At 39.4% G+C, this 27,477-nt stretch overlaps 1 long non-coding RNA gene across 3 annotated transcripts in view; it reads right to left on the bottom strand.

Annotated features, from left to right (window-relative positions):
* Positions 1–5,621: 5,621 nt before the first annotated feature.
* Positions 5,622–27,477, bottom strand: part of LOC130355457 (uncharacterized) — a 36,022-nt gene continuing 14,166 nt past the window's right edge. The window contains exons 4-7 of one of the 3 annotated variants that reach the window (XR_008888534.1): positions 18,975–19,196; positions 11,797–11,917; positions 5,979–6,150; positions 5,622–5,821 (exon numbers count right to left, since the gene is read on the bottom strand). This is a non-coding gene — a long non-coding RNA (uncharacterized LOC130355457). The remainder of the gene's footprint in view (positions 5,822–5,978; positions 6,151–11,796; positions 11,918–18,974; positions 19,197–27,477) is intronic. The other 2 variants (XR_008888532.1, XR_008888533.1) reach the window with 2 other exon arrangements.

Genomic DNA, 27,477 nt, shown 5'->3' with positions numbered 1-27,477 from the left:
ATGCTGGGAGTTGTAGTTGTCCGGCGGGAGCGGATGACAAGCTTGTCACCTGCCCTCTGCTGCACAACTACAACTCCCAGCATGCCCTTATTGTAAGGGCATGCAGGGAGTTGTAATTGTGGGGCGGGTGACAAGGTTGTCACCTGCCCCCTGCCACACTACTACAACTCACAGCATGCCCTCACTGTAAGGGCATGCTGAGAGTTGTAGTCGTGCCGCGGAGGGCAGGTGACAAGCTTGTCACTCGCCCGCACATCTCCCGCACCACATGACTACAACTCCCAGCATGTCCTTACTGTCCTGTAAACTAGTCACACAAAAATGTACAAGGCTTCATATAATTATTTTATCTGAAAGTTATGCCTGCTATCAGAATGCTTCTTTTGGTTCTCAAGGCCAAAATGGTCTGGGCCTCAAGGGGTTAAACCAAAGGCAATTTCAGTAATGATGTACATCTTTTTTCTATGTATACCATTGTATATACACGTGTTTACACCTATTTAGGAACATTAGCTGATCTACACGAGACTCCTTGATGCCAGCTAATACAATATAATTAGTGCTCACAGTCCTACACACTAAAGTGCTGAGTAGCGTGTAATAGCGCACACCGCATACAACACACAGCATTTCTCATATGAGAAGGGGCTCATTTTCTGTGCAGGTGCCTATTATAATGTAATTAAAGAGGTTGCAAACCGTTCTGAAATACTTTTAATAACAGAGCTGCAAATGGTTTAGCTCGGTAATAAGTTACTGTCATGGAGCTGAAATAAAGGTGTCTGTGGGGAGAGCTGTAAATATCAGCTGCATTTTACCAAAGAAATAAGAACAAGTAACCTATCATAGCTCTTCTCCTAGGCTCCATGCTGCTACTTCCAAGGAGGTTTAGACAGACTTCACTATGCTTCTTTATTCGCCCCTTTAGCACCAGTGGAGACTACTACATGATAGCATGTGTTGTAGTGTTACAGTATGGCTATGATCCAGTAAACAGACATGGATGGAGCGCTTGTATACTTTGTCTTCTGTACCTTTAGCAGTCATCCACCTGTTTTCACAAAGTTTGGTCCCCTTCAGAAATATACTACATTATATTATGATTTTGTTTGTTTTGTCTCAAAGTACTTCAGTCACCGGCTGTCAGGTCCCATGAACACTGACAGAGTACAGACTGCTGTAATATCTTGTAATCTGCAGACCACTGCTGCAGAGAAAGGTAGAAGTGAAATAACCACCTATCTGCAGGCCTATTTGGAAAGTTTCCTGATGTATAGGAATTAAAATAATGACATAACATGGAATTTCTATTTTATGTTATTTCCTTTAAGGGTTACAAATAGTGTGAGCACTTGTAGTGTGTCTTCTACTGTTATGAAAATGATAGATGCCTTGTAATCATTTACATGCTTAAGAAATCAGATGCATACTAGTGACAACTACTGCAGCTGGCTCCCCCACAGAAAACCTAATACACAGGGTTATAGTGCGGGGGAATTTTATTAATAAGCTAAATATGTCCTTTGCACAATGGAGACAGGAACTGGCAAAAAGGGCTTCCCTGCCTTCATTCCCTCTGTACCCATATGCCTACCCGCCTCATAAATATTCTTAGAAGACCCTTCACCCATGTGAGCGCACTGTGGGTGGGCATATGGGAGCAAACAGGACTGAGGCAGGGAAGCCCTATATGCTGGCATATTAACAATGGACCATAATACTTCTTGTATCTTCTAAGGGGGGGGGGGGGGGGGGTACCAGTCAGAGTAAGTCAGATTTTAGTGGTGATGTAATGCATGTTTCTGCCTATGGCCCCGTTTGTAGTTGCAATACCTCCTGTTTTCAGCTGCAAGATCATTCATTGCTGTGATGATGCCCAATCAGGAGGTGCGGACAACAAGACAATAGTATACTACCTTGGCATCCGCACCCTCCTGAGAAGGACTGTGAATATCCTAGTTGAGTTGTTCTCCGCATGTTGTCTGTGATAGCATCTTAGTTGTTTTGTTCTCCACATGTAATCTTTGATAGCGATATTATTCCAAGCACTAGCTTTTTAGCCTTATTTATTAGCATGTTCTTTTGTTCTCCCGACCCTTGACTTGTTTTTTGACCACCCCATTGGTTAGTGTATCTGTACTGCGATGCTCCCATCGTTATTGACTTGGCCTGTTTGACATGTGCACTCCGTCTGTTTTTTTTTTGTTTTTTTTGCTGTTCTGTTGTTATTTAACCCTTTTGTGCTGTGACCTTTTTCCTGACATTTGTACTGTTTGTATATTATTGTTTTCCTATCACTATGCATTGAGGGAGAGGTTATATCAGGATATGTATGTGATGGTGGAAAGGAATCAAGGCAGATTTGACAGACACCTGATAGCAGACTAATGCTGCAGGGCCATACGTGGTACTTCTGATGCCACATCAATTGCACAAACAGCTTTTTTCTATACATTTACCATTAAATGACACATGATGGACTATTCCATCATGGTGCCATTAGGGGAGTATAGAAGGGGCTGTTAAAGCTGAGCCTGGACCATACTTAGTGGGCACTGCTATTATTCATTCAGATCCCATATGGTTAACAAATTAGATGCCAGTCCAAATGGAGGCCACCTCTTCTGGAAGGAAAAGTGTTAAATGGTATAATTAAAATACATCTCATCCCGCAGAAAAATAATACATTTTTACATGTAGTTGACAAAAGGTATGGCTTTTGGAAAGCAAGAATGCAAAAACAAGAAAAACTTGGCCTGTCTATAAGGGGTTCTATGCGAATCAGCTTATTTTGTTAGGTATGTCATGTGCTTTAATTGTGTATCATTTTAGACAATTTCCATGTTATTTGTAGGCTGCACCCAACCAATAATTTTTTTTGCTTTTTAAAGATTTACACTGGGGCATCCTTTATCTCAAAAATAAGAGCCAGTGTAGTAAAATTGTCACTAAATGAAACTAAAAAGGCTATAAGGCTATGTTCACATACTGTTTTTGGAGTTCCATCTGTTTTTCGGTCTACATTTTTTTCCAGCTGTATTTTGCTCGTGGGCCATTTGTGTCTCAAAATGTGGTTCAGAAAACAATGTGAGAACAAGACCTAATACATGTCGGAATAGAATTTGTGTAGCCCAGTGTGAAAATTTGAAAAATTAAAATACACCTAAATGACTTAGCTTGACTTGATGTTGATCTCTAAGGCCCCGTTCACACTACGGAATTCTCGCGGCTGAATTCCGCGAGCAGAGATTCCACCTGGCGGCCGCCGCCGAAGGGCTGCGGGGCACTGAGCCGTCACCATTGACGGCTATGCAGTGTTCGCGGAATCCGCGCAAAGAATGAACATGTTCTTTCTTTGCGCAAAACAATTTCAGCAGAAATTCCGCAGTGTGAACGGGTCTTGCAGAGACCCATTCACACTAATGTTAAGTTCACACCGCGGAATTCCGCTCGCGGAGTTCTGCTCGTGGAATTTTGCGAGAATTCCGTAGTGTGAACGCACCCTTACCAGAACAATGTACAGCTTCTGGATTCACGTAGGTGAACAGCACTCCAAAGTCTGGGAAAAGTGTGGTGCTCACCTAAAAGTGGCATTTAGCAGCACTCACATAATAAATTCAAAATCATAGATTTCAGTACAGAAATGCAATGTTTCTGCAATAGGAATAAAATACCTCCATATATTTAATCTAATAATGTGCTCAATAAAAGCAAATAAAGTGTCAGACTGTGCACTGACAGCGACTATTCCATTGGCATTCAATTTGCACTTTATTAAAATATTATTACAATACTTCCGTATTTTTTATAATAATTTTTTATTTCTATTTTACTAATGTATTTTGCTAAACATATCCTTTAAAAAAAATCATATGATCTGTAATGGTTAAAATGCCGGAGAAATATCACAACCAGAAAATACCACAAAGCCACCACAAGCCTTTTAAGCCATGAAAACCACATGAGTATGAAGGAGGCCTAAGAGATGAACAGCTTTTTTTTTTTTTTTTTTTTATTATTTACTCATTGTGCACATTTATAGATAAAAAATATAGCCATATTTTATTCCTCTTTTATCATTTTACGATGTATGAACATAGCCAAAAGGTGATAAAAAATGTCACTACAAATGCACCAAAGAAAACATGGAGGAAAGAAAAATAAAATTTGGAGGTCTATGGAAATATTAGTAATGACCTGTTTACCATAAAAAGGTGTACACGTAAATAATTCACATGCTTTGTTACCTTTTGGATTTTTATCTTTACCAACAATAAAAAAAAGAGAGAGGGGGAGATTTATCAATACCTGTGTAGAGGAGGAGTGCTACAGTTTCCCATAGCAACCAATCAGATTACTTCTTTCATTTTTAAAGAGACCTGTAAAAAATGAAATAAGCAATCTGATTGGTTGCCATGGGCAATTGCACCACTCTTCCTCTACAGAGGTTTTGATAAATCTCCCCCATAAGGCTTAGTTTTACTAAGGTATACAAATTACAGTCGTACTATAAAATGGCTCAATGGCAGGGGATTTTACTGACATGTCAGCTACGAATTGCAGTACAAAAAAAACAGCCACACAATGGGGGAGGTTTATCAAAACCTGTGCAAAGTAAAAATTGCCCAGTTGCCCATAACAACCAATCAGATCGCTTCTTTCATTTTCCAGAGGTCTCATTAAAAATAAAAGCAGCACGCTGATTGGTTGCTATAGGCAACTTTTCCCTGCACAAGTATTGATAAATCTCCCCCAATGTGAATGAATTCACACGGTATTTTGTGCTTTATTTTGGGTCTTATTTTGGTCAGTAGGTTCATCAAAACCATCAGTAGAACCGAGAGAGAGAAACCGATTTGCACCTTTTTCTGTGTTTTGTACCCAGTCCTGGTTTTGCCAAAAATATTGACAGTTTATCTTCTATAATAATGTAAAATAAATCATGTAAATATTAAAGTTATTGTGAAAAAGTATAACGGAGAAAGTTTAGCACCTCTTCCATGTTTTGGCGCCGCCTACTGAGTAAAATCCTGACATATAAAAGTGGCCTAAAGTATTCACATATAAAATATGTCCATTTCCTTTCTGAAGTGATCAGTAGTTATTTGTGGAATATATTTCTGTTTACAGATAAGTAGAGATGAGCGTAAATTAGTTCAGCTTTCCGGTGCTCCGGTGGGCTGGAAAAGGTGGATACATTCCTAGGAAAGAGTCTCCTAGGATCCACCTTTTCCAGACCCACCGGAGCACCGGAAAGCTGAACTAATTTGTGCAGGAAAAGTCATCAGCTGCCGAGCTGAGAAATTTGTGACGAATCGAATTTACTGTAAGTTCGCTCATCTCTACAGATAAGATATAAACTATATGTAAATATTATAGGATAATGAAACGACATAAACATCATTCATTCCACGTAATGCAGCTCAGTTATCTGTAAATCAAACTATATTTAAGCTGCCAAAATCCTTCTTCTGCAGAGAAGATGTGAAGGGAAACAGGTAAAAGGATTTACTGGTCATTCGCGAGTCGCCTCCTTATTTTTAACCAACTGTTGATAGTAATGAAAGAACACGCAAACAATATGCGGCGGAGATAAATTACCAGGCCATGGACCTCACAGTGTCAATAATATTATTTATTCATCACATTGATGATTTCAAATCTTTGGATCTGATAGTAATTGTATGATTGTTTGCTGCCACGAATAAAGGCGTAAAACAATTACAATAAATAGGACCACTCTTTTAATGTTCCCCGATCCACATTCATATATTCGGCTTCCATATAAAGAAAGGCTTTTTTTTGTATTCCCATTTATCGCCTGCCAAGAAATAATTAAGAATAGGAGCCAGAAGATTAATTTTAAATAAAAACTCTTCTCAAATGAAAATGTCAGGTCATAAAAATTCCTTTTAAATCATAACAGCATATAAATCTTTGAAATTAACCATGTAATTGCAATGTCTATCAACTTTTACCTTGAGCTTTGAGCTTCTCTTTTTAATCTGCTATTCTTGCTTTAATGAATAGCTATTTTCAAATTAAAAAGTACTGTTCATTACACATGCCCTACTATAATAGGGTTTTTATCATATTTGCTCTATTTGAAAATACTTGCTACTTTGTAATTATTCACACGATGATTCCTGCCTATATTGAGTAGAAAATAAAAAATGAAATGCAAGTCAAAGGTGCTTTTGAGCTGAATGATTTACACAATTCATTAAGGACGGTGATTTTTCAGTTAGCATCAGATTAAATGGTTACTTACTCTCAAATAGCCCTTAGGGAGTTGAATTGCTGGGTAGCAAACAGATTAAAGTTTGCATTGAAAGAAAAATTGAATTCAGAGGTAATCAATAGCATAATAGGGGCAGTGAGTGGAGCCTGCTGCCTGAAATGAAATTACCATATTTTTAATCTTAATTTTCCACTCTGTTTATCTGACAGTGTGGATGTGCAATCCAAACAGATAATGAGAGAGTAGGATATTGACACTGCTGTCCTCTGGAGTGCTTGTTTTCAGTGATTAAATGCTGTGATCTGTGATTACTTTGTGCAAAGATGTCAGGGCTGCTGGCCAGGACGAGGGGAGGGACAGTAACTCAGCAGCTGGGCTCTGGGGTCTCATAGGTCCTAAAGACTGAAATTCATTTTCTCCTGGCTATCTTAGAAAAAAAAAAACAAGGAAAAAAAAAACAAGAGTGGCGATTTATGTAGAAACTTCGACTGCACAGATTATAATAATTAATCCTGTTATTATTGGTATCCAGCCTTGTAAACATTATGCATGATTAAAACGGGCTGCCTCAATATATGGTTCCCCAAGGCATCAACTGTGACAGAGCGGTTATTGAATAAGCTCATCATGAATCCTCTCTATAGCACTTTAAAGATTTACAGGCAGCGACAATCTGTTAATGAACACTATGTTAAGGAAAGCTGAATTGGGAGATAAAATATTCTTTAAAATAAGAAAAAAACTATATAAAATATGAATACTGCTGTAGCTAAAATACATTGTACAGAATACAAGTTGCATCCAGAACAAAAAAGTAAACAATATAAGCAAAATCTGTTTATGCATACATATATTGCATTGTGTACCACAAAAAGTACAAAAAGTGTTCGTACAAGCCACTGACTAAAAAATATTAAATCTTTATTTAGACAAATTAAAAAACATACTCAACATATAGAACAAGGTGTGTAACAAAGATAAACCGCAGAGATATAATAACAAAATAATTTAGTATGAATATTGCACCTTTAAAGTATTGCACCTATGCCCACCAAAAACACTGATTTTCAATAGTATTTCTGAGCTACATATAACAGGTAAGAATCACCTTAAAGGGGTTGTGTGCTGCCCTGGCCTTCGGAGCTCCACACACAGCGTCCAGAAGTTCATTACTCCGAACGCTGTGTGCGGGCTTCCGTGTTCGCGGCCACTGGGCGTGACGTCACGCCCGGCCCCCTCGTGACGTCACGCCCGCCCCCTCTACCAAAGTGTATAGACTTTCGTTGTGGGGGCGGGCGTGACGTCACGAGGGGTACATATGATAGTACAATAGATGCCAAGATGGTACATCAATGAATGCAACTGTGCTTACCCTTGATTGTGAATATCTCTACGCTCCAACACCGTTTCGTTGTCCCACTTTCTCAAGGGGCTGCCGTCTACGTCTACCAGATGTATACAATATCACGTGATGCGTTCCATATTGGTGCAGGCGCCGTGCTCCCAACCACGGCTCACTGCCCCACTTCCATCACCCACGCCACAATGCGCATGCGCCGACCAAAGTACAGATTGTGCGCGTCACGGAGCACAGCAACAGATGAGGCAGGGCTATGTGGAAGAGACCCCTTTGCCTGCGCACTAGAATCACGGATTTCACTGATTTGTGGGCAAAAGTTAATAGATGTTACCTAAGTGGAGGTGGCTATGTAAATGACCATTTTAGAATCCCTTATATCTCAACTTTTGAATCTATCTAAATTGATGCATTCCAATTTTTACATAACATAGTGAAATCATTTTTCTATATTTAACTATAAATCAAAGAATGAGGAGCCGCTATGTGGCAAAAATTCCACAACCTTTCGGTAAGAGTAATCCCCGTGTAGGATGTTATCCATACGGGGATTGCGTGGCATGTGCCAACATTGTAAGGACAGAAGGAGCAAGGGAATATCAGCAGATGGAGCAAGGGAATATTTGATCCGCCAATATATCTCGTACAATACCCAAAATGTTGTCTATTATGCCACCTGTGGGTGCTCAAAAATGTATATTGGTTTAACATCCAGACAATTAAAAATACGTACCCGGGAACATGTACGAGATATATTGGCGGCAAGAAATTCCCATGATTTTGTGACATTAAAAACCTTGCCCAGGCACTTCAAGATGGCACATGACTGTGATCCCTCAAGTTTACAAGTGAGGGGAATAGAAAGAGTAAACTTGGGTACTAGAGGTGGAAATTATAAAAAGTGTTGGCATAAAAAGAGTGCCGCTGGATAGTACAATTAGGCACAATGACACCCAGAGGTCTCAATGAGCAGTTATCGTTTGCGGCGTTTCTGGAAGTCATGTCCATCAGTGATTTTAACTTTTTGTCTGTATTCCTTTATTTCTAGTTTTTAAAGCACACGCATTATGATCTTTTGGATGAACATTAATGCATATCCGGCAAATATCAGAATTGAAGTGGGAAACAGAATTGGTGGTAATAAAGACCAGTGATCGGCATTGAGGAAAATTAGCTATTGTCATATGTGATAATCCCCTCTGCTATAATTTCCCTCCCCCCCCCCTTTTTTTTATTGTGTGTTTGCAAAATCATGATTGTGATTGCAGTGTATTCTTAATATCAATGTAGTATTTTTAAAGTTTATGTGTCACGGGTAACATCATTTATATGAAATTTCATCACATATAATATTTATTTGAGTTACGGGTCAATACTATTTATATTAGATTTAATCACACATAATATAGTTGGTAAAAGACACACCATACTATTACTTTTTAGAAATTCATGGATGTAAGCAGTAATAACTTATAAATAATTGCACTAAATATAATCATGCACGTTAGCACCAGTAGATCGTGGAGACATTTTTACAAATTTTGCACTACTGTCACTTTAAACTATATTAGGGGAATATTTATGTTCATTTGAGATAATTAATATAGGGGTTATAATTTATTCTTGGAATGCATCAATTAAGGGGGATTCAAAAGGTGAGATATAAGGGATTATAAAATGGTCATTTACATATCCACCTCCACATCTATTACTACAAATCAGTGAAATCCGTGTTCTAGTGCGCAGGCATAGTGGTCTCTTCCACATAGCCCTGCCTCGCCTGTTGCTGTGCTCCGTGACGCACACGATCTGTACTTTGGTCGGCGCATGCGCATTGCGGCGTGGGTGATGGAAGTGGGGCAGTGAGCGGTGGTTGGGAGCACGGCACCAGCGCCAATATGGAATGCATCACGTGATATTGTATACATCTGGTATACCGGATATATAAAGGCCAAACTAAAAGAGGAAGTAGACAGCAGCCCCTTGAGAAAGTGGGACAACGAAACGGCGTTGGGGCGCAGAGATATTCACCATCATGTTTAAGCACAGTTGCATTCATTGATGTACCATCTTGGCATTTATTGTACTATCAGCACTGAGTACATAGTTTATTGAAAACAATATGGTGCAGGTTGTGCACCTGGCACATTCAGTCTGAGCACTGCAATAGGATGCATTCCAATTTAAGGTGATTCTTACCTGTTATATGTAGCTCAGAAATACTATTGAAAATCAGTGTTTTTGGTGGGCAATACTTTAAAGGTGCAATATTCATACTAAATTATTTTGTTATTATATCTCTGCGGCAGTCCGGAGTTCATCTTTGTTACACACCTTGTTCTATATGTTGAGTATGTTTTTTTATTTGTCTCAATAAAGATTTCATATTTTTTTAGTCAGTGGCTTGTACGAACACTTTTTGTAGTTTTTGTGGTACATTTAGTGTTTATGGAGTTCCCACAGTCTAGATATTTAGGATCATATTAGACACTACTATATAAGTATGATGCTGATAGGCATAAAGTGTTAGTTTGGATTCTTTTTCTTTGTGCATATATATTGCATTGTATGGTATCACATTCAACAGTAATTGGTTTACATGCAATTTTGTCTGTTTTGCGCAATTTTTTTTGCTTCATCTCTTACTGGAAGTCTGTGGGGGCAGTTGTTGATTTGTACTAAAGTACCAGGCAATTGCAAATTTTGGCATTAGACGGATCTAAAAGTTAGTGACACTACCAGTTCATCAAATATATTTTTTCAATCTTTCCATCCAATAAAACTATCTATCTATCTAATTCATATTTTAGGATGGTTGTTTAGGATATCAACTTGTACACAGCAGAAGCAATTTTTATAGCAAATATTTGCAAACACCAACGTTATATACACCTTGTTGACTATGTCTTTAAAGGGTACCTCTCATCAAAAAAACTTTTGATATATTATAGATTAATGTATGCAGAATAACTTTACAATTGCATGTTATTAAAAATTATGCTTCTTTCTATTTCATTTTCCACTTTGAAGAAATGACCACTAGGGGTCTCCCTACCAGTCCTGGCAGCAAGCATTTCAGACTCCTGCTGGAGTCCTAAACACTACGAGCTGCCAGTCTACTTTGTTCACAAAGGAGAACACTCAGAGCGCCAGACTGCTTTGTTCACAGCCTGTTTGGCTGTGAACAAAGCAGGCTGGCAGCTCTGAGTGTTTAGGACTCCAGCATGAGTCAGAAATGCTTGCTGACAGGACTGATCTGGAAAAATACAATAGAAAGAAGCATATTTTTCATTAACATGCTATTGGAAAGTTATTCAACATTCATTAATCTAAAATATATCAAAAGTTTATTTGATGAGAGGTACCCTTTAAATGCTTGGAAAATTCCAGAAAATTATGTCTTAGCTTCAGAAGCTTCTAATGTGTTCCTCTGACTGTGTTTTAAGGCCTAGTTGCCTTTTCTTCTTTACTTGATATCATGGGAAGATCAAAAGAAATCAAGCAAGTCATTAGAAAGAACTGTGAACCACCATAAGTCTGGTACATCCTTGAGAGCAATTTCCAAATGCCAAAGGTACCATGTTCATCTCTTCAAATTATATTTTGGAAGTTTAAATGCCATAGGACCACACAGCCATCATGCCATTTAGGAAGGAGACATGTTCTGTATCCTAGAGATGAAAGTCTTAAGAGCAAAAAAAAAACACCCCAAAAAACTATTTAATCCACAAATAACATCGAATCACCCTGTGAAGATGCTGCAGGGAACTGGAACAAAAGTTTCCATATCAATGGTAAGACTTGCCCTATATGGACATGATCTGAAAAGCACCTACTCGCCCGCTGTAGCATTTGCAGAGGAAAACTGGAAGAAGACCTTTCTACCCAAGCGCTGCTGACTCTTGAACATCACAATGGCGCGAGACTCTTTAACACTACAGATAGGAATGTAGTTAATACTAATGTTTATAATGGCTGCATTTGTTTACCTGATCTCACTATATACAAGAACATGTATGTCACTTTTGTAGAGTAGAGAACTGGCACTACTGACGGTAAAGTCCTTAGCTGATCCCAATATGGGTATAGCAGAGCGTGACAGAAACAAACGTGTAGCACGTGTGGCGGTGCAAGACGCCCCAAGGCAGCAAACAGTTCCAATATGACAATGTTGAAGAAAAGAATGGGCTGAACTCACCACATAAATTCTCTTCGGTACTTTGTTCCAATGAAATCATGGGGTACATACAGCGGGTGTGTTCATAGAGAGCAACATATGTTTACATGTATGTGCTGCTTGCATTCATGCTGTCGTCTTCCTATACATGCAAATATGCTTATATTACTTTGTATATAATTCAAATTTTGTAATAAAAATTGTTAAAGGAATCACAGGGACCTACTGCAATGCTGGCACCAAAATGAATTAAAACTCAGAGCTTTCATACATAAGTCTCAGAACCAAAATAAATAAACTATATGGAGTTGTACCTTTATTCAGCAAAACTCAAGTGAAAGTTTTCATTATCAATGGTCACTGCTCTGTGAAGGCTCAGGTTTTTCCTCCTCTCCCTCCAGGAACATCAACGCTGTTACATATCTTTGTGTCATCAGCAAAAAGACATACCTTACCATCGAGACCTTTTGTGATATCACTAATGAAGATATTAAACAATATTGGTCCCAGTACAGATCCCTGAGGTTCTCCACTGGTAACAAGACCTTGCTCTGAATATTCTCCATTGACTACAACCCTCTGTTGACTGTCATTCAGCCACTTCCTAATCCATTCAACAATATGGGAGTCCAAGCTCAATGACTGTAGTTTATTGATAAGTCTTTTATGTGGGACAGTGTCAAAAGCCTTACTAAAATCTAGGTATGCAATGTCTACTGCCCCTCCGCCATCTATTATTTTACTCACCAGGTCAAAGAAAATCAATAAGATTTGTTTGACATGATCTCCCGGAAGTAAACCCATGTTGTTTTTCATCTTGCAATCCATGGGATTGTAGATGTTCCACAATCCTATCCTTTAGTAGGGTTTCCATTAATTTCCCCACTATTGATGTCAGACTTACTGGCCTAAAAGTTAAAGTTGCTGGTAGCTCGGTGAAGCTCAACAAACTGCCACAACGTGATTGAGAAGGTTCGATAAGATAAAATACCTGCCCCTGCTGCCGATCGCTGATCCAATGATGCTGCCTGGCTTAGCTAGGCAATATCAGTGGATTGTATTATGGTACTACTAATATGATCTGTCTTTTTGATCTTTTCTTTTATTAATTGTTTTCTGATATATGATGTGATTAAAAAATCTTTATTTTTGGTGTGTGGTATTTTTTTACATTTACGCTGTTTACCGTGGCATAGCATTACACAGTTAGATTGGCGATCCACTGATATTGCCTGGCTAAGCCAGGCTGCATCATTGGATCAGTGATCGGAAGCAGGGGCAGGTATTTTATATTATCGACCCTTCTCGATCACGTTTGCAGTTCGTTGAGCTCCACCGAGCTACCAGCAACTTTAACTTTTATTTTAGACGTTGTGATCGACTTTTTGATCATGGTGTCTAAAGGATTAAATGGTTGTAGCGGTGGGATCGCCACTGCCTGTCATCAGCAGTGAGTGTCTGGCTACTTATATACTTATAGTGGCAAGAAATCCCATTTGAAGTTTGCATGTGGAAGAAACTGCAAATGTGGAAGAAGGTGCTTAGGTTAGATGTGGCAAGATTGATGAATATATGGCAAGATTGATGAAGCCGAATACAGGGCAATTTTTAAAGAAAAACTAATGCAGTCTGCAAAACACTTGAGACTGGTTCAGATCTGGGCTTTGACTGGGACATTTTAAGACATTAACATAATGTCTTAAAATGTCCCAGTCAAAGCCCAGACCTGAATCCAATTAAGAATCTACGTTAAGACTTGAAAATGGCTGTTCACAAATGTGTCCATCCAATCTGACTAAGCTTCAGCTTTTTAGTCAGGAAGAATAGACAAACATTTCCATCTCTAGATGTGCAAAGCTGGTAGAGACATACTCCAAAAGACCTGCAGCTGTTATTGCAGCAAATGGTGGTTCTACACAGGGGGAGAATACTTATACATCCAACTAATGTCAACCTTTTTCATTATTGGTATTTTGCACTTTTAAAGTGTTATGCATATTGTGTTGACAAAATGGTAAAAGTATATTTGAATCCCTGTTTGTTACAGTAGCAAAACGAGCAAAAAGTCCACAGGGATTGGATTAGAGGGGCAAATGTTTCTGCAGTACTATCAGGAAATTTTACTTTACTGGGAGAGTAGTGGATGTATGGAATAACCTTCCTGCTGAAGTGGTAGTTGCAAATACAGTGAAGGATTGTAACCATGCATGAGATAGGTATAAGGCTATCCTTCATATAAGATAGAGATAAGCATAAGGCTGTCCTTCGTATAAGATAGCAATATCATAGAAAAACTTGAGCTTTTCTGGGCGCTGGTTCTTCAGGATAATCAGTAGAACACAATATAAAGTCCAAAAGGTATTTTTTATTGCAGTAAAACAACATGTTTCTGGTGAGAAAAAGGACCCTTCCTCACCTTACCTGAGGAAGGGTCCTTTTCGGACCAGAAATATGTTGTTTTAGTGCAATAAAAAATATCTTTTGGACTTTATATTGTGTCCTACTGCTTATCCTGGAGAAACAGCGCTCAGAAAAGCTCAGGTTTTTCTATGATATTGCTTTCCTACTGGACCAGCGGAGCAAATACCGGATGAGCTGAGGCTGCAGGCTCCATATCCCTATCTACATGTCTTAGGTGTTGTGCTCTTAGCGCAATACCATCTGGTAAGTGTACTTTTCACCTACCTAGTGCACTCTACTGTGACCTACTTCACCAGGGGCGTGTATCGCTTTATTTTTTCTTTCCTTGTCTGTTCATATAAGATTGGGATAGGTATAAGGCTATCCTTCATATAAGATAGGGATAGGCATAAGGCTATCCTTCATATAAGATAGAGATATGTATAAGGCTATCCTTCATATAAGATAGGGATAGGCATAAGGCTATCCTTCACATAAGATAGGGACAATGACTATTCATAGTATGCAGGATATTGGGCGGACTAGATGAGCTGAAAGGTTTAACCCCTTAAGGACCAGGCCATTTTACACCTTAAGGACTAGAGCGTTTTTTGCAATTCTGACCACTGTCACTTTAAACATTAATAACTCCGGAATGCTTTTACTTATTATTCTGAGATTGTTTTTTCGTGACATATTCTACTTTAACATAGTGGTAAATTTTTGTGGTAACTTGCATCCTTTCTTTCTTTCTTTTCTGATGAAAAAAATGAAAATGTTGCATTTTTCTAACTTTGAAGCTCTCTGCTTGTAAGGAAAATGGATATTCCCAAAAATTATTTTTTTTGTTCACATATACAATATGTCTACTTTATGTTTGCATCATAAAATTGATGAGTTTTTACTTTTGGAAGACACCAGAGGGCTTCAAAGTTCAGCAGCAATTTTTACATTTTTCACAAAATTTTCAAACTCACTATTTTTCAGTGACCAGTTTAGTTTTGAAGTGGATTTGAAGGGTCTTCATCTTAGAAATACCCCACAAATTACCCCATTATAAAAACTGCACCCCCCAAAGTATTCAAAATGACATTCAGTAAGTGTTTTAACCCTTTAGGTGTTTCACAGGAATAGCAGCAAAGTGAAGGAGAAAATTCAAAATCTTCATTTTTTACATTCGCATGTTCTTGTAGACCCAATTTTTGAATTTTTACAAGGGGTAAAAAGGAGAACATTTTTACTTGTATTTGAAACCCAATTTCTCTCGGCGGGCGCAGTAGAGGGCTCAGAAGGGAAGGAGCGACAAATGTTTTTTGGGGGGCATGTCACCTTTAGGAAGCCCCTATGGTGCAGGAACAGCAAAAAAACCCACATGGCATACCATTTTAGAAACTAGACCCCTCGAAGAACATAGGTGATTCAAGACTTTTGGATATGTAAAAAAAAAAAAAATTTTACCTAAAATGCTTTCCCAAAAAATTTACATTTTTAAAAAGGGTAATAACAGAAAATACCCCCAAAAAATTTGAAGCCCAATTTCTCCTGATTCAGAAAACACCCCATATGGGGGTCAAAAGTGCTCTGCTGGCGCACTACAGGTCTCAGAAGAGAAGGAGTCACATTTGGCTTTTTGAAAGCAAATTTTGCTCTGGGGGCATGCCGCATTTAGGAAGCCCCTATGGTGCCAGAACAGCAAAAAAAAATGGCATACTATTTTGGAAACTAGACCCCTTGGGGAACGTAACAAGGGGTAATGTGAACATTTATACCCCACAGGTGTTTTACGACTTTTGCATATGTAAAAAAAAATTTTTTTTTTACCTAAAATGCTTGGTTTCCCAAACATTTTACATTTTTAAAAAGGGTAATAGCAGAAAATACCCCCGAAAATGTGTAACACAATTTCTCCCGAGTACAGCCATACCCCATATGTGACCCTAAACTGTTGCCTTGAAATATGACAGGGCTCCAAAGCAAAAGAGCGCCATGCGCATTTGAGGCCTAAATTAGGGACTTGCATAGGGGTGGACATAGGGGTATTCTACGCCAGTGATTCCCAAACAGGGTGCCTCCAGCTTCTGTAAAACTCCCAGCATGCCTGGACAGTCAGTTTAAGGGGGGATATGATAAACGTATATAAGTATATAAATGGCCCATACAAAAAATATGGAGAAAAACTGTTCCAAGTTAAACCCCCCCAAAGGACGAGGGGGCACTCCCTCCGTCTGGAGAAGAAAAGGTTTAGTCTAAAGGGACGACACGCCTTCTTTACCGTGAGGACTGTGAATTTATGGAACAGTCTACCTCAGGAACTGGTCACAGCAGGAACAATTAACAGCTTTAAAACAGGGTTAGATACATTCCTGGAACAAAATAACATTAATGCTTATGCAGAATTATAAAACTACATCCCTTTCCCTAATCCCCTTACACCCTTCACTTCAATTCCCTGGTTGGACTTGATGGACGTATGTCTTTTTTCAACCATACTAACTATGTAACTATGTAACAGCTGAAGGTACACTTTTCCATAGAAAAAATGTGCCTCCAGCTGTTGCAAAACTATAAGGCCCAGCATGCCCATAAGGGAATTCTGGGAGTTGTGGTGGTCTGCCTCCTGCTGTTGCATAACTACAGCTCCCAGCATGCCCTTTTTGCATGCTGGGAGCTGTTGCTTAGCAACAGCAGGAGGCTGCCACTCACGTCCAACTGCTGATCCACGCCGGTTCAGGTCAGTCCCTTGCCACCGCCGCTCCTGGGGACCCGATCCCAACAGGGACGCCAGGGATTGGGGTCCCCAGCTGCCGTGTTCCTCTTCAAGCACCCGATCACTTCCTCTGGAAGAGGGGCGGATCGGGTTGTGGGAGTGACACCCGCAGAAGGTGCCCTGATTGGTCGTCCGGTAAACCGGACGACGAATCAGGGCGATCGTGAGGTGGCAGCAGTGTCACCTCACCCCTGCTGGCTATGGCTGTTCGGGGCCATCAGAGACGGCCTCGATCAGCCAGTAATTCCGGGTCACCGGGTCACTGGAGACTCGATTGACCCGTAATCCGCCGCAGATCGCTGGGCTGAATTGTTCAGTGATCTGCGGTCATCGCCGACATGGGGGGGTCATCATGACTCCCCTGGGCGATATGCCGCGATGCCTACTGATCAATATCAGCAGGTATCGGGCACCGGCTCTGCTCCAGCTGGCTGCGGGGGGGCCGGGAATGGACAGGACGTACTCCTACGTCCTCGGTCCTTAAGGACTCGGAAACATGGGTGTAGGAGTATGTCCATTGTCCTTAAGGGGTTAAATCTGCTGACACAAAAGTTAGTATTTCTGCTTAGGAAAATATGATTAATCTCATGGCAAATGTTGCATCTTTCGATTCACATTAGAAAATGAAATATAATGTGAACACAATTGTCACTTTATGCTTGTTTGAAATAAATCATGCAATATGCAAAAGAAGTAAAACATGTTGAGGACATCAATTTTGATTGATACAGTGTCACTAACTTGTGTCATTGATTTGTTATGAAGGAGTGCTGCCCTTCTTAAATTCTGCTACTATGGATATGTCATAACATGTTCCAATAATAACATAACAGTTGTAGGAATTATTGTTTATGACTGGTGGAAATGTAGTTGAGTCAACAAGGAATGATCATGTACATCTAAAATGATTACTGGTAGTGAAATAAGCATTCTCACACCTCGCACCTGCTACCTAGGAAAGCTACAAAGAAATCTAGTTTCTTCTATTGTAACTCAGCTCAGCTGTATCTAAATAGAGTTGAAAAACACATTACATATAATCATATACTTAAGAACCGGTATTTAAATATCTATAAAAATAGGATTTTATCACGAAACTCATCCTCCAGGCATCTAAGAAACTAAATTCCATGACAAGATATATACAGTAAATGAGAACCCTGGATTTTAAATTTTTTGGATTATAGTTAAAGGACTTTTAGTACTTTTAGTCCATAAATAAAACCTTTATTATATACTTTGCCCCTTAATGTAGCCATTATTATGTTCAAATAGAATGAGAGCTTTCCCCAAACAGTTGCAACACAATAAGAAATGTTACATTTTCTGGTATATGACTATAGATTATGGCTGAAACATTACCCTTGAAACTAAGTGGCCTAGCTTAAATCTTAAAGGGGTACTCCGGTGAAATTATTATTTTTTTTAAAGTGTACCTGTCGTCAACAAAAACTTTTTATAAAATGTAGATAATATATGTAAATTTGTAATATACATTCGTTAAAACGTGTATATTTATGGGTTAAAAAGTGCTATCCCTGCAGCTATTACCTGTGAGGAATCCAAATACAGGAAGTGAGGACAGGACAAGCAGGGCTCTGTGCAGGCTCCTGGCATGTCAATCATCCTCATGGATCAACTCAGTAGGGACTCATTAGGGTGAACTTGATGGATTCTGGTCTTTTTTAACCTTATGAACTATGTTACTATGTGTGAGCCCATAGCATGTCACAGAGCCTCACTGCACAGAGCCCTGCTTGTCCTCACTGCACAGAGCCTTGCTTGTCCTACCCTCACTTCCTGTATTTGGACTCCTCATAGAGACACAAAGGCAATAGCTGCAGGGACAAATATATACATACTTTTTATCCAATGTATATTACAAATATACATAGAATGGTATTATCTATGTTATATAAAAAGTTTTTGTTGATGACAGGTACACTTTAAATCAACTGGTGCCTGAAAGTTAAACAGATTTGTAAATTACTATAAACTTCCAAGACGAGAAAGATATCCACAGGGCACTCACCAATGCTGCAAAATGTGTCCTTTATTTCACGGGTCCATACATCAGTGCGGAGACGATCATACAGGTGTGCTTCTACAAACTACGGTCCGTTTCTAGCGATACTTCGCGCTTCAACAGGTTTGCACGTCACTGGTCTTAGAGCCGTGTCTTAAATAGTACCTGCCTCCGCTGTCATGGAAACTCCACAACAACAATCAAGCAGGTGAGTGATTTAAAACAAATCTAAAAACAATATAGAACTGTGGGAGTTACAAAAGTGCATTTAATTTTGTCTTATCATTAAGACCTACGCAGCCCATTGCATCTAGGTGTAGAATCCACCTAGTTTCTTTCCTTAGCAGAATTTCATCCTTGTTCCATCCGTCGCTAGCACACTCCACCATTTTGATTCCGGTGAATTTAAAAGGTTCAGTTTCATTCTTATGTGCTTCCATTATATGTTCAAGGAAGCGCAGGGCTCCTGTTCCGGTTTTTAAGGATCGAGTGTGCTCACGTATACGATGGAACAAGGGTCTCTTGGTTTTACGAATGTAAAACCGCTTACATTTACAAGTGAGGGCATATACAATATGAGATGACCTGAATGTGATAAGTTGTTTAATCTGGATATCATAACCATTTAAGGTTAATATTTTGGCTTTAGAATTTAATTGGCAGAAAGAACAGGAACCACATGGGTAGTTACCCGTTGGTCTCTGTTCAGACAACCTTTATTTTTATTCCTCCTATTTAGTTCTTTGCATTTTTTTAGGATGTCCCCAATTGTTTTGTTCTTTTTATAAGTTATTAATAGTCTTTCTGTTGTTAACTTAGCTAAATCTTCATCATTCTGTAATAAATTCCAATTGTTATAAATAGCTTTTTTGATTGTGTCATTTAAGGGTGAATTTTCAAAGGCAAAAACAATTCTTCTCTGTTCATTCCTCTCATTAGTTTTTTTCTGACTTTTTTCTTTTTAATAATTGTTCCCTTGAGATTTTAGTTGCTTTTTCTCTGGCTTTTTTTTCTCTAATCCTTTGGGGTATCCCCTGTCTATGAAACGTTTTTCTAATTCATTAGCTTGGATGTTGTATTTTTCCTGGTTACTATTTACTCTTCTTAATCTTAGAAACTGGCTATAAGGTATGCTGCGTTTCACATGGGCCGGGTGGGAGGAGTCAAAGTGCAACAGAGCGTTTTTAGCGATTGTCTTCCTGAAGCCAGAGGTAACGATAATGTCATCAATGATATCTATCTGCACGTCCAGGAATTCAAGATGTCTATTCCCATATTGGGATGTGAAACGCATATTCATATAATTTGTTTCATTTAAGAAACATACAAAATTATTAAACTCATTTTGCGTCCCATCCCATATGATGAATAAGTCGTAAATACATTTTAATCTTGTTGACAAAGGGGTTTTGAGTAGAAAAGATAAACTTCCTTTCCAGTATGGCGAGGAATATATTGGCATAGGTCGGAGACCCCATTGCTGTTCCAAGTATCTGCCTATACCATTCCTCGCCATACTGGAAGGTATTGTTTGTCAAAATGAACAGAATTGCATCAGAAACAAAATTTATGAATTCATTTGATTTACTGGTGTAAGACAGGAACAGACAGACAGCCTCTATACCCGCATCGTGTGGGATGCGGGTATAGAGGCTCTCAAAGTCTATGGCTGCAAGGCTATAAGTAGATTGCCACTGAAATTCATTGAGAATTTTAATCAAGTCTCCAGTATCTTTTAGGAAGGATGGTATACTTCTCAAGGTGGAGATATTAACCAATCAATGTAACTGGACAAAAATTGTGTTGGAGAGCCAATCCCCGAGACGATAGGTCATCCCGGGGGCTGGCTCTCCGATTTGTGGATCTTAGGCAGTATATACCAGGAGGGCTTCCTAGGTTTATTCGGGAGTAGGCGTTCCGCGGTTTTATCCGATATTATTCCTTTTGCAACATATTTACACAAAAATGATCTTAGTTTCTCTAATATTTTATTCGTGGGGTCTGCTTGTAATTTTTCATAAATCATTATGTTGCCTAATTGGTTCAAAGCTTCATTATCATGTACCTTCTTAGGCCAGAGCACAATTGCTCCCCCTTTGTCGGCCTTAGTAATAAAGATGTCTTCTCTTGCTTATAATTAGTCCAGTGCCCTTCTCTCTGCCACTGAGAGATTGTCAGTAGGCATCGGATAAATCAATGCTTTGATTTCCTTTAACCCCTTAAGGAACGGGGCTTTTTCCATTTTTGCATTTTCGTTTTTTGCTCCTTGCCTTTAAAAAATCATAACTCTTTCAATTTTGCACCTAAAAATCCATATGATGGCTTATTTTTTGCGCCACCAATTCTACTTTGTAATGACTTCAGTCTTTTTGCCCCAAAATCTACGGTGAAACGGAAAAAAAAATCATTTTGAGACAAAATTGAAAAAAAACAAAACGCAGTTATGTAAATTTTGGGGGCTTCCGTTTCTACGTAGTACATTTTTCGGTAAAAATGACACCTGATATTTATTCTGTAGGTCCATATGATTAATATGATACCCTACTTATATAGGTTTGATTTTCTCGTACTTCTGGAAAAAATCATAACTTCATGCAGGAAAATTAATACGTTTAAAATTGTCATTTCTGACCCCTATAACTTTTTTTTTTTTTCGTGTATGGGGCGGTATGAGGGCTCATTTTTTGCGCCGTGATCTGAAGTTTTTAACGGTACCATTTTTGCATTGATAGGACTTATTGATCTTTGATAGGACTTGATTTTTTCATGATATAAAAAGTGACCAATAATGCACTATTTTGGACTTAGGAATTTTTTTCCGCGTACGCCATTGACCTTGCGGTTTAATTAACGATATATTTTTATAATTCGGACATTTCCACACGCGGCGATACCATATATGTTTATTTTTATTTTTAATTACACTGTGTTTTTTTTTTTATGGGAAAAGGGGGGTGATTCAAACGTTTAATAGGGAAGGGGTTAAATGATATTTATTCACTTTTTTCACTTTTCTTTTTGCAGTGTTATAGGTCCCATAGGGGGCTATAACATTGCACACACTGATCTTTTACATTGATCACTGGTTTCTCATAAGAAACCAGTGATCGATGATTCTGCCGCTTGACTGCTCATGCCTGGATCTCAGGCACTGAGCAGTCATTCTGCAATCGGACAGCGAGGAGGCAGGTAGGGACCCTCCTGCTGTCCTGTAAGCTGTTCGGGATGCCGCGATTTCACCGCGGCTATCCCCAACAGCCCACTGAGCTAACCGGCATGGTTTCAGTTTCACTTTAGACGAGGCGTTCAACTTTGAACGCCGCGTCTAAAGGGTTAATAGCGGGCCGGGCCCGACCCGCTATGACGCGGACACATGACGTTCCAGTATGTCATGTGTCCTTAAGGGGTTAAGACTTGCCTTGCTGAATAGATCCAAGACACTGCCCGGAGCTATTGGGTGTTAAAGGTAGAAGGATTTCCACCCATAAATATACCCTCTCCTGCATCTGGATTGACCTGTATTTCAGAAAGATCACACAATTCAAGAAGACTTTTCACATCATTATCATCAAATTCCTCAGGGACACTAAAGCCTATTGAATTATAACGCAAGCTGTTTCTCCATCCCTCTTTTTTTCACTGCTTACACCATCATTTTTATTTGTATTTTTGGCAAAATATTTCTTTAAATTTAGTTTACGTAAACCCTTCCACCAGTCTTCCTGGAACTTAGTAAAATCGAACCTCTCAGTTACACCAAAATTTAACCCCTTATTTAGGAGCGAAATCATGTCTCTGTCCAGCACTAAGTCTGTCAAGTTGACCACTATGTTGTTCTCTATTGTCTCCGCGTCGCACTCTTTCTCTTTCGTCTTCTCCTCCCTGTTCCTCCTTTTTCTGCCTCTTCCCCTTCTAATTCTTTTCCTAAGGGGCCACTTGACGTTCCAGCTTTGTTATTCTCATCGGTCTCAGATTCATTCGATCCACTCGTGTCCGATTTTGTGGTCATAAAGTCTGTGGTCATAAAGATTTGTAAATTACTTCTATTTAAAAATCTTAATCCATCCAGTACTTATCAGCTGTGGTATGGGCAAAAGGAAGATGTGTAGTTCTTACCAGTCTGACCACAGTGCTCTCTGCTGACACCTCTGTCCATGTCAGGAACTGTCCAGAGCAGAAACAAATCCCCATAGCAAACTTCTCCTGCTCTGGACAGTTCCTGACATGGACAGAGGTGTCAGCAGAGAGCACTGTGGTCAGACAGAAAAGAACTATACAACTTCCTACAGCAGCTGATAAGTACTGGAAGGACTAAGGTTTTTATATAGAAGTCATTTACAAATCTGTTTAACTTTCTGGCACCAGTTGATTAGAAAAGAAAATGTTTTTCCACTGGAGCACCCCTTTAACCATAATTCCTTCTTCAACATATTTAATAGTAGGTGCTTTACTTTACAGTTGGCATATGACTCAGTACAGTTCTTTGAGCTTGTGCAACCAACTGCTTTAAAGATAAACTATCACTACTTTTAGGTACTTCTACTTCACCATTGTGTCTATAGATGTATATTGCCCAATATACATTATTTTGGTCCCCTTTCTAGCAAATTAGATAGCAGACATATTGTGGCAACGTTATCTTTATTTGTGTGCATATTGAGGTCAAAGTGAATATTTTATTACACCGCCGTATGGCCCTGCAGTCGGTGAACTTTTAAATACGAATAATTATCTAAGTGTTTTATTTTAATAAATATAACTATACATTTACATCAGTCTAGAAGGTTCATTGGAGATACAAACATCCACCATATATCAGCCCTTGTTACTGATGGTAAGCGGAGGACTGAGAAATCTCTTCTTTTCCATACTGTTTTTTCACTACTCTCTGGGTGTGAGAGTGTCCCAGTTAACCTCGCTTATTTTTGTTGGGAGCTGCACAAACAATCTTTTTTCTGCAATTTGCAGTTCATCACTGCATTTATTTAATGGCATATAGTCATGGCCGTAAATGTTGGCACCCCTGAAATTTTTCTAGAAAATTAAGTATTTCTCACAGAAAAGGATTGCAGTAACACATGTTTTGCTATACACATGTTTATTCCCTTTGTGTGTATTGGAACGAAACCAAAAAAGGGAGGAAAAAAAAGCAAAGTGGACATAATGTCACACCAAACTCCAAAAATGGGCTAGACAAAATTATTGGCACCCTTTCAAAATTGTGGAAAAATAAGATTGTTTCAAGCATGTGATGCTCCTTTATACTCACCTGGGGCAAGTAACAGGTGTGGGCAATATAAAAATCACATGAAAGCAGATAAAAAGGAGAGAAGTTCACTTAGTCTTTGCATTGTGTGATCAATGTAAAAGATCAGTGTGTGCAGTGTTATAGCTCCCTATGGGGGCTATAACATTGCAAAAAAGTGAAAAAAAAAGTTAATAAAGATCATTTGTTTTCGGAGCTCCTGTCAGGAAAGATGAGAAACGTAAGATCCTACCTAATTCAACCAACCTTACACTAAGCAGCTTGATGTATGCCATAACTGCCGCGTCAGAGCACACCTAGAAAATAGAGGGCATACCCTATGAAATGATAAAGATTTGGGGGTGGGAGGGTGGGTGTGAAGAATCCACGACACGTCTATGCAAGGTGAGCCGCGGGTTCTTAAAGGCCATACGCCCCTCCCACAAACACAGGCTACTACGTGTAGCCTTACACTTTTGTTTGGAGCTCCTGACACTAAGCAGCTTGATGTGTGCCATAACTGCCGTGTCAGAGCACACATAGAAAACAGAGGGTAAAACACCAAGATAATAAACAAAATACTTTACTAAACAATTCACATTACAAGGGATTTAAATGCGTCAGCTATTTCTTTTTTGGGATTTGGAATATAACGCATGAAGCAGGCCGACTTCCAACGCCCCATGCTTTTAATAATATGTGCTGGGACTCCGTGTTTGGAAGCTGAAGTTGCTGCACCCATTCTGAACGAATGACCAGACAGTACTGCTGGATCGCCATCCAACAACTTCACCAGAACACATAGATATTTGATGAGAAAAGAAGTGGTTAAGGGGGATCCATTGAACACAAGTAATGGTTCAGTATCAGGCCGACTTGGGTTACATGCAAGCAATTCTGAGAAAACATAAACCGAACACCACTTATGCATAGTAGGATAAAAACAAACATTAGTCACTTGGCCTTGCAATTATGTTTTTGTGGACGTTAGTGTCAGCACGAAGTGGTCAGACTGTGACATTCGTCTTAACTGCCTCATCCATAAATAATTATGGTTAATGTTCTTACAAGTGAATTCCCCAGGCCTTAGGAATCCATAGAAACCCAGGTATATGGCAGCTTTTAGGGAAATGCTGTTAAGACGACCAAATGGGCGTTTATCTAGAGTATCTGACAAACGCCTAAACATCTCCACTGAAATCGGTAATCTAGACAGGGGTTCTCCTTTTTGCATTCCTTGGAGGGACGATTTCATCATGTGGGAGGTAAAGATAGAAGGACTGTCAGGATTGTCTAATGATAGGTGGTATTGTACACCTGCCAAATATATTTTTAGGTGTAGGTTAGAGGGTAGGTGTAGGGCGGAATGGCAAAACCTGATGAATGCAAGAATGAAGGAAACTGAACGTGGGTCACTCTGCGGGTATCTGGCCTGAAACTGCTGAAAGGTTTTCCATGCAGTAGTATAGATTTTCTGAGTATTTTTCAATTAATGATTTGACCACAGATAGATGCTCTCTCAATCCATAATCAGGGACTGGAATTGTGGCACATGAGTGCCTGTCATGTCGGCTTCCAGCATGATCTGGAAAAAAGAGAGAATTTCTGTCTAGAAAGAGAATCTACAGCTATATTTTGAACGCCACTAATATGAGCACAAGTGAAATTAAACCTATGGTGTAAAGACAACCAGACTAACTTTCTAGCCAGGGACATGATCTGAGGACTCCTAGATCTGCCTTTCAACAAGATCTCCACAGTTGCAGCATTATCCGAGACAAACAGAACTGTGGAATTGTACCAGGGTTGTCCCCATACCTGGGGCGTAGCAACGACAGGATACAGTTAAATAGTGCTGAGTTCTGGGTAAAACCTGGCAGGCAGTTTATCTCGGGGGGCCATGGAGCAGCCAACCAATGATTGTCCCAGATAGCTGCGAACCCAGATATGGAGGACGCATCTGAAAAAATGCGGGGTGACTGATTACTGACTCTGGGAATAAGAAACAAAATCCCGGTCAAGGGATCTAGGGAGGGGGGGGGGGGGGAGTGGGTGGAGGGGAGGGGAGAGGTTTTTGGGGTTGTCCTTTGCCTAATGCTCTGTTAAGTCATGCTGTACAACACTGACCTTTATTTGGCTGCTTAAATACAGGGGAATGTCCTGGTCTGTTTTCTTGTAATTGTGACAATTAATTAAATGTTATTTAAAAAAAAAAAAAAAAATTCCAAGAGTTCAGAAAGTTATCCCACATCAGCAGGTCTGCCTTAGCAGGCTGGTCTAACTGTATGATGCTGTTCTGGGCCGGGGCGGTAGATAGTAGATCTAATAAACGGGATATAAAAGACCTGCTCTGTGGAATAATTTGCATAGCGAAATTTAGCCTCCCTATTACAGATTCTACAGCAATTCTACCTTGATAACATGGAGAACATTAATTAGTCTATGAATAGCCATCCTAATCTTCCCCAGTTTTTCATCAGGAAGTCTGGCCTCCATTTCCTTGGAGTTCAGAATGACACCTAAAAATATGAGTTGTTTAGCTGGGCCCCTCAACCTTTTTGGAGGAAATGGGAATCGCTAACTGCAAAAAAAACAGCGAGTAACACATCAAGGTCTTTGGGAACTGTTGTAGCAGGTTCGATCAACAAGAAGTCATCTAGATAGTGGATAACGTGAGAGCAAATGTGAGAGAAAACCTGTTTTCTAACATCCAATGAAGGGCCGAAGTGAATTTATTGAACAGCCAGGGGCTACTTCTGGCTCCAAAAGTTAACTTAGTGGCAAAAAAAATAACTATCCCTCCATTTGATGCCGTGCCATCTCCACAATTGAGGCATGATCGGGAGCAGTTTGAAGGCATCAGTAATGTCCGCCTTAGAGAGCCAGGCTCCCCAACCCATGGTCAAAATTATGGTGATTGCCTCATCAATAGATGAATATTTTAGGCCGAACTCGTTTGCTGGAATTAGCTTGTTGATGCTGGGCACGGAGGAAGAATGGGGAGCAGTCAAATCGTACACCAATAGTTTTTTTTATTGTTAAACTTCCCAATAGCTAATCTGATAGGAATGACTCTCCATGTATCGAAAGGTGATTCCCTGAAAGAGCCTATCATGAAACCCTTCTCAATTTCTGTTTTGATGAGGAGATCAACTGCCTGTGGGTCAGTTTGAGCTGACAGGAGATTATTGCACTCGTATGTGGCATCGGGTATGGTAACAATGCCTACATGAAAACTGTGCGTAAACACAGAAATTAGAAATT

This window comes from Hyla sarda, chromosome 2, assembly GCF_029499605.1.
Source record: "Hyla sarda isolate aHylSar1 chromosome 2, aHylSar1.hap1, whole genome shotgun sequence".
Taxonomy (NCBI): domain Eukaryota; kingdom Metazoa; phylum Chordata; class Amphibia; order Anura; family Hylidae; genus Hyla; species Hyla sarda.
This window is presented reverse-complemented; position numbering and strand designations above follow the sequence as displayed.